Genomic DNA, 8,655 nt, shown 5'->3' with positions numbered 1-8,655 from the left:
CCTCCTATCCAGAAAATACATGTGCATCATTTGCTGAAAGCATCAAATCCAGAAGCTTAAAACAACCTTCTAAAATGAATATGCCTTTATGAATATTGGTTGATAAACAGTGATATTTTTTAAATGTTTGCTATCTTGATCACTTGGAGCCAGTGACCTAATCCTTTGTAAAACTCTGTTAAAGATTTCTCTGTACAGTATCTTGTTTCTTCCCCATGTGATGCTTACCTTGCTGTTCCATAAAGACTTCAAAGCTCTTAAGGCCTGCCAGGAAGATGCAAACAGACAACAGACAAACACAGTACACAGACATACACATACACAGAGAGACAGAAGGCAGACACACAGAGAGAGATACATAAGACAGTTCACCGGCAGTCACAGATTCAAACTCATGTTATAGATAGAAGATGGAAGGCACAGGGAACATGAAGTAGAGAATTCAAATTTGGACTCACTCTTAGTTAGATGCCTCTGTGGAAAAGGCTTTCATTTCTTTATTTAACTCAGATGCATTACTAATTGTAGTGTCTGTCCTGCGGACCTACACAGGTCGTGGGTTGCTTTAGACTGGAGACTGGACCGGACCTGTGGAAATAAACGGGTGGAGAAACAAAGAGAACTGACACCAAGAAAATTTATCAAGGTGCACTTTACTTTGGGGGAAATGAGTTTATATAGCAGACAGCAAAAATGAAAGCACAACATTCAAACTAGGCACAATGCATATAACATAAATATGACAGCAGACGAAGGGACGCTGGCAGTCTGTTTATGCAGCAAGGACTTCAAACAGGAGCTCTTGACAGGTTAGCTGAGAGTCTGTCTTTGATCTCCAGGAGAAGCTGCTGTGTTAGTGTGCATTGTTTTGCACCACAGGTGTCCGGCCTCAGCTCCAGGCTGTCAGCGCATCAGAAACCGCATTCAGGCAACAATGGAAGGGAGATAACAACTAATTGCCAATGTGTTTAATCCATTCACATATGCAGATCCTATTAGCTGCTGATATATTTTTTTGCATAAGCATAATATGGGAAAGAATAAAACCATAATGGAAAACAAGTAGCTCTGCCATCTGAAATGTGTCCATGATCTCAGAACCCCGTGCTTTAAGGACAGACCCCTAGGTCTGGGTTTGTGTTCCTGAGCTCTCACCTCCATGCTGAGCTGTGACCCTTTTAACCTTTCACAGTCATGACAGCACTTTTGAACCTCTGACCTCACCAGAGGAACTTTGGTCCTCAATATAATCATGGAAGACTCGATTTCATAGGTAGAATTTCTAGAGAGACTTGGCTAATTCTGAAGCTGCTTTTTCCCAGTCTGCAGATATGCATGAGTGTACACAGAGAATCATAGAGAACAATCATGAATCCATCTAAGAACAAATAGCTAACAGTATAGCATTGACTTTTTATCTCTTTCATTCTCTTTTCTTTTCTTCCTTCTTTTCTTCATTCTTTTTTTCTTTGAGAAATGTCTGGTCAGTTTTCCAAATTGATTGGTCTATTTTTATTCACAACCTACAAGGATTAAATAATATTGTGCTTTTTCTAACATTTTTAAAAAATAAATTTATTTATTATGTATACAGCATTCTGTCTGCACATATGCTTGCAAGTCAGAAGAGGGCATCAGATCTGGTTATAGGTTGTTGTGAGCCACCATGTGGTTGCTGGGAATTGAACTCAAGCCCTTTGGAAGAGCAGCCAGTGTTCTTAACCTTTGAGCCATTTCTGTTTCTTTGACTAAGGCATCCAACTTCTCTAACTTGTGTCCAAGCCTGATAATCTTTCTCCCGCAGGATCTTTTTGAGTTATTTTTTTAATTAGGCTTACTACATTTTCATTTCAGTTTTTTTTTTTGGGGGGGGGGGGAATGTTTCTAACTACTTACTACTACACTGTTGTCCTCATTTACTTCAGGCATCTGCATTTTCTTTTCTTCATCTTTTTCTTTTTTTTGAGGGGGACTTTGAGGTTTTATTTATTTTTTATTGGATAGTTTATTTATTTACATTTTAAATGTTATCCCCTTTCCCAACTTCCCCTCCACAAACCCCCTATCTGAACCCCTCTCCCTGTTTCTATGAGAGTGCTCCCTCACCTACTCACCCAATCCCACCTCACCATCCTGTCATTCCCCTACACTGGGCATCAAGTCTTCAGAAGACCAAGGGCCTCTCCTCCCATTGATGCCAGATAATGCCATCCTCTGCTACATACACAACTAGAGCTGTGGGTCCCTCCATGTGTACTCTTTGGATGGGGTCTGGTTGGTTGATATTGTTCTTCCTATGTTGTTGCAAACCCCTTCAGCTTCTTCAGTCCTTTCTCTAATTCCTCCATTGGGATCCCTAGCTCAATCCAGTGGTTGGCTCTGAGCATCTGCCTCTGTATTTGTTGGGCTCTAGTAGAAGTTCTCAGGAGACAGCTATATCATGCTCCTGTCAGCAAGCACTTCTTGGCATCCGCAATAGTGTCTGGGTTTGGTGTCTGTATATGGGATGGATCCTCAGGTGGGGCAGTCTCTGGATGTCCTTTCCTTTAGTCTCTTCTCCACACTTTGTCCTTTTATTTCCTCCTGTGAGTATTTTGTTTCCACCTTTTTCTCTTTCTTTCTCTCTCTCTTTCTTTCTTTCTTTCTTTCTTCCTTTCTTTCTCTTTCTTTCTTTCTTTCTTTCTTTCTTTCTTTCTTTCTTTCTTTCTTTCTTTCTTTCTTTTATGTATATGAGTACACTGTAGCTTTACAGATAGTTGTGAGCTTTCATATGGTTGTCGGGAATTGAATTTTAGGACCTCTGCTCACTCCAGTCAGCCTGCTCACTCAGTCCCTGTTCGCTCAGGCCCAAAGATTTGTTATTATAAATAGGTACACTGTAGCTGTCTTCAGGCACATCAGAAGAGGGCATCAGATTTCATCACAGATGGTTGTGAACCACCATGTGGTTGCTGGGATTTGAACTCAGGACCTTTGGAAGAGCAGTTAGTGCTCTTACCCACTGAGCCATCTTGCCAGCTCCTTGTTTCCCCTTCTAAGAAAAACTGAAATATTCACACTTTGGCCTTCCTTCTTCTTGAGCTTCTTATGTTCTGTGAATTGTATCTTGGGTATTCCAAGCTTTTGGGCTAATATCCACTTATCAGTGAGTGCGTACCATGTGTTTTACTTTGTGACTGAGTTACTTCACTCAGGATGATATTTTTTAGTTCCATTCATTTGCCTGTGAATTTCATGAAGTCATTGTTTTTAATAGCTGAGTAGTAAGTACTCCATTGTGTAAATGTACCACTTTTTTTTTTTTTGTATCTATTCCTCTGTTGAAGGACATCTGGATTCTTTCCAACTTTTGGATATTCTAAATAAGGCTGCTATGAACATACTGGAGCATGTGTCCTTATTACATGTTGGTGCATCTTTTGTGTATATGCCCAGGAGTGGTATTGCTGGGTCCTCAGGTAGTACTGTGTCCAATTTTCTCAGGAACTGCCAAACTGATTTCCAGAGTGGTTGTACCAGTTTACAATCCCACCAGCAATGAAAGAGTGTTCCTCTTTCTTTACAACCTCACCAGCATCTGCTGTCACCTGAGTTTTTGATCTAAGTCATTCTGACTGGTATGAAGTGAAATCTTAGGGTTGTTTTGATTTGTATATCCCTGATAAACTAAGGATGTTGAACATTTCTTTAGGTGCTTCTTGGCCATTTGATATTCTTCATTTGAGAATTCTCTGTTTAGCTCTGTACCCCATTTTTAATAGGGTTATTCTAATTTCTTTTTTTAAGATTTGTTTATTATTATACATAAGAACACGGCAGCTGTCTTCAGACACACCAGAAGAGGGGGTCAGATTTAATTATGGGTGGTTGTGAGCCACCATGTGGTTGCTGGGATTTGAAATCAGGACCTTCAGAAGAGCAGTTGGTGCTCTTACCCACTGAGCCATCTCACCAACCCTCTAATTTCTTGAGTTCTTTGAATATACTGGATATTAGCCTTCTATCAGATGTAGGATTGGTAAAGATCTTTTCCCAATCTGTTGGTTGCCATTTTGCCCTATTGACAGTGTCCTTTGCCTTAGTGAGGCTTTGCAATTTTGTAAGGTCCCATTTGTCTATTGTTGATCTTAAGCCCTTGGTTGAGCATAAGCCATTGGTGTTCTGTTCAGGAAAATTTCCCCTGTGCCTATGTGTTTGAGGTTCTTCCCCACATTCTCTACTAGATTCAGTGTATCTAGTTTTGTGTAAAGGTCCTTGATCCACTTGGACTTGAGCTTTGTACACGGAGATAGGAATGGACTGATTTGCATTCTTCTGCATGCTGACCACCAGTTGAACCAGAACCATTTGTTGAAAATACTGTCATTTTTCCACTGGATGGCTTTAGCTCCTTTGTCAAAGATCAAGTGACTATAGGTGTGTGGGTTCATTTCTGGGTCTTCAATTCTATTCCATTGATCTACCTGCCTGTTTCTCTACCAATACCATGCTGCCTGTTTCTGTACCAATACCAGTTTTTATCACAATTGCTCTGTAATACAGCTTGAAGTCAGGGATGGTGATTCCCTCCGAAGTTCTTTTATTATTGAGAATAGTTTTCAGTATCCTGGGATTTTGGTTATTCCAAATGAATTTGCAAATTGCTCTTTCTAACTCTATGAAGAACCACCTATTGAAGTCAATTTTCATATCCTACATTGTTGTCTTCATTTCCTTCAAACATCTGTTATTATTTTCTTCTTCTCCTCCTTCTCCTCCTTCTCCTCCTTCTCCTCCTTCTCCTCCTTCTCCTCCTTCTCCTCCTTCTCCTCCTCCTCCTCCTCCTCCTCCTCCTCCTCCTCCTCCTTCTCCTCCTTCTTCTTTTCTTTTGGTTTCTCGAGACAGGGTTTCTTGTATAGCCCGAGCTGTCCTAGAACTCACTCTGTAGACCAGGCAGGCCTCGAAATTAGAGATCCACCTTCCTCTGCCTCCCAAGTGCTGAGATTAAAGGCATGTGCCACCACTGGCTGCTATTATTTTCTTGTACATGAATCATTTTGTTCCTCTCTTCTTTGAGTTGATTGACATGCTACACAAGCTTTGATCTCCTTGATCTCTGGGTTTTCAGTTGTGTAGGTTGGATATCATGTAAATTACTCTCATTAGGGGATACATATATGACTTCTGCTTTGAGCTAAGGACCTTTGATTGGCTTTCTTTATCTTCTGTCATACCTGAGTATGTTCCTTAAGTGAAAATTAAAATTCCCCCCTGAAGGTCTGTGTCCATGCTTCATATCTCTCCTTTTGTTGCTAATCCTGATTCTTGAGTTCCTGTCTTCTCTGTTCAAGGTTCTGCCTCCACATTTAGAATTTTTCTTTCTATTGTAATTCTGGTATTCTGCTGTCCATTTTATTTTTGATTGATTAATTTTAAAAGGTTATTCTCCAAGTCTTGCTTCCAATCCTCATTATTTTATCTTTGCTGCTCAGTCTGATCTGTGAACTCCTGTATCCTTTGTTCTAGCATCTTTTCCAGTTCCTGTCTCCCACCTTCATTTTCTTCTGTTTCTTATTCTGAACTATAATTTCCTGAGTCTTCAATTCTAGTGCTTCCTCTAGGCTGTGTTGCCAAGTCTTAGTGTTCTCTGTTGTTCATGCTGCTTTATAAATCCCCGTATCTTCTGTTCAAATCCTTGCTTCCATAATTTTAGCTTCTCTTTATGTTGTAATTCTGATATTGTAGCATCGGCCTTATTTTGATGTACTAGCTTTTAGTAAATTATCTCTAAAGTTTGTTTCCAAATTTTATCTCTATATGAATACTGTTCAGTTTGATCCTCGAAATGTTGAATCTGTTTTCCTAGTAACTTTTTCGAGGTCCTGTCTCCAGCCTTCATTCTCCTCTTTCTGTTGCCTATATTCACCTATAAAATCCTGAATCTTTAGTTCTAATGTTTCCTCTAGGCCGTGTTAAGTCTTATCTCTTTGTTGTTCAGTCTTATTTATGAAGATCTCTCCTGTTTCCTCAAATCTCTCTTTTTTTGTTTTTAGGGTACAATGAACATTATTGATGGTATTCAAAAGAGTAGGGAGGGTTCCAGGGCCCTCCTATTTTTATGGGGGCATCTGGGATGGAAATTGTGAGGGAGATGTTCAGTGTTGGGACAGGGACTCCTCAGCAACTGAGGGCCTCTGTCTTGCTCTCAGTGTCCTTGCTGGGGAGGGTGCTCCAGGGTTTCTTATTCCTTGGAGGCCATGTAGGCCATGAGGTCCACCATCCTGTTGCTGTAGTTGTATTCATTGTCATACCAGGAAATGAGCTTTACAAAGTTGTCATTGAGAGCAATGCCAGCCCCAGCGTCAAAGGTCGAAGAGTGGGAGATGCTGTTGAAGTCGCAGGAGGCAACATGGTCCTCGGTGTAGCTCAGGAAATCCTACAGTGGACCCTCAGATGCCTGCTTCACCACCTTTTTGATGTCATCATACTTAGCAGGTTTCTACAGGCGGCATGTTAGATCCATAACAGATACATTGCGGGTAGGAACATGGAAGGCCAGTGAGCTTCCCTTTCAGCTCTGGGATGACCTTGCCCACAGCCTTTGAAGCAGCAGTGGATGAAGAGATGATGTCCTGGGAAGCCCCAAGGCCATCAAGCCACAGCTTTCCAGAGGGGCCATCCAGTCTTCTGAGTGGCAGTGATGGCATAGATGGTGGTCATGAGCCCTTCCACAATGCCAAAGTTGTCATGGATGACTTTGGCCAGGGAAGCTAAGCAGTTGGTGGTGCAGCATGCATTGCTGACAATCTTGAGTGAGTTGTCATATTTCTTGTGGCTCACACCCATCACAAAAATGGGGGCATCAGCAGAAGGGGCGGAGATGATGACCCCTTTGGCCCCACCCTTCAAGGGGGCCCTAGCCTTCTCCATGGTGGTGAAGATGCCAGTAGACTCCACAACATTCTCAGTACCAATATCAACAGCATCAACCCATTTGATGTTAGCAGGATCTCCCTCCTGAAAGTTAGTGATAGGCTTCCCATTGACGTTAAGCTTCCCATTCTCAGTCGTGTGTGTGTGTGTGTGTGTGTGTGTGTGTGTGTGTGTGTGTGTATGTATTTGAGACAGGGTTTCTCTGTATAGCCCTGGCTGGCTGTCCTGGAACTCACTCAGTAGTTCAGGCTGGTCTCAAACTCAGAATTCTGCCTGCCTCTACCTCCCAAGTGCTGGGATTAAAGGCGTGTGCCACCACTGCCTGGCATGGTCCTGAACACTATTAATGATACTCTGTTAGACTTGCAGACAGGATTCTAGCATGGTTGTCTTCCGAGAGGCTCCACAGAGGAGCTGACTCAGGCAGATGCATACATCAGCAGCCAAACGATGAATGGAGCTTGAGGACTCTTATGGAAAAATAGGAGGAAGAATTACAGCCCATAAGAGGATAGGAAGGCCACAGAAATACCAACAGTATCAACTAACATGGACCCTTGGGGCTCTCAGAGAATGAGCCACCAACCAAAGAACATACATGGCTGGAACTAGGCTTCCATGCTCATATGTAGCACATATGAAGATTGACTATCATGTGGGTTGTGAGGAGTTGGGGATGGAGATATCCCAAAAGCTGTTGCCCAGAACTGGAAGGCCTTGTTTGGACTCTGTGGGAGTGGAAGCACAGAGATGTGAAGTACCAGGGTCAGGGGCATACCGAGGGTGACCCCATCTGTTCAGAGGTGAAGGGAAAGGGGTGAATGATTGTGGGAGCGCACTAGAGGAGGGGGGAAGTGAGCAGGATGTAAAGTGAATAAGAAAAACTCAAAAAAGTCTTTAAATCTAAAGTAGATCTAATCTCAAGCAGTTCAGACCAGGGTCATGGGCCTGGAGTAGCTTCCATTGTTCTGTCTGGGCTATGATGGCACAGCACCAGAGACTGCTGGGTTTACCTAACAGAAATCTAACTGCTTCTAGTTCTGGAGGCTGAAGTCTGATGTCAGGCTCTGGTGGTCTTGTTTTCTGAAGGTCTCTCTCCTTTGCTTCTAGATAGCCCCCCTCTTACAGGTTCCCTCATAATCTCTTTATGCTTGTCCCTTGTTTAATAGAATAGCAATCTTAATTGAGTAGGGCCTGATCTTGACTTGCTTACTTCCTAAAGGCTTTGCCTCCAGATACAGCCATGTGCTGGGGAGTTTAGACCTTGGCCACACAGGTGGGGGTATGAGGGTACAGTTCAAACCATGCTCATCTCTCTTCTCCATAGCACACAAGGTGGACATTGTAAAAGGCATTTGGTAGATAAGATATTGAGGTGAGGAGGCTGAGGAGATGGCTCAGCAGTTAAGAGCTCTTCTTGCTCTTCCAGAGGACCTGGATCTATCTGGTTCTCAGCACATCCACTGGGCAGTTCACAATTGCCTGCAAGTCCAGGTAGCCTCAGAGGCCACACACATATACTTACAAGGAGATATGCATATAAATACAAATAAAATGAGTAGTTCAAAAAAAATAGTGAACTGGGTAGTGAGGCCCCCAACACCCCTTCTCCTACTCCATCTTCTGGGTCCTGACATGAGGTTTAACATTAAAGTAGAAAGTGAGTGTTGTGTGGGGCTAAGTAGTCTTGTAAGTACTCATTACTGGTCCATCATTTTGTTCCTCTCTCTCTCTCTCTCTCTC

This window comes from Mastomys coucha, unplaced genomic scaffold (genome assembly GCF_008632895.1).
Source record: "Mastomys coucha isolate ucsf_1 unplaced genomic scaffold, UCSF_Mcou_1 pScaffold18, whole genome shotgun sequence".
NCBI lineage: Eukaryota > Metazoa > Chordata > Mammalia > Rodentia > Muridae > Mastomys > Mastomys coucha.
The sequence above is the reverse complement of the archived record's forward strand: the minus strand, read 5'-3'. Positions refer to the sequence as shown.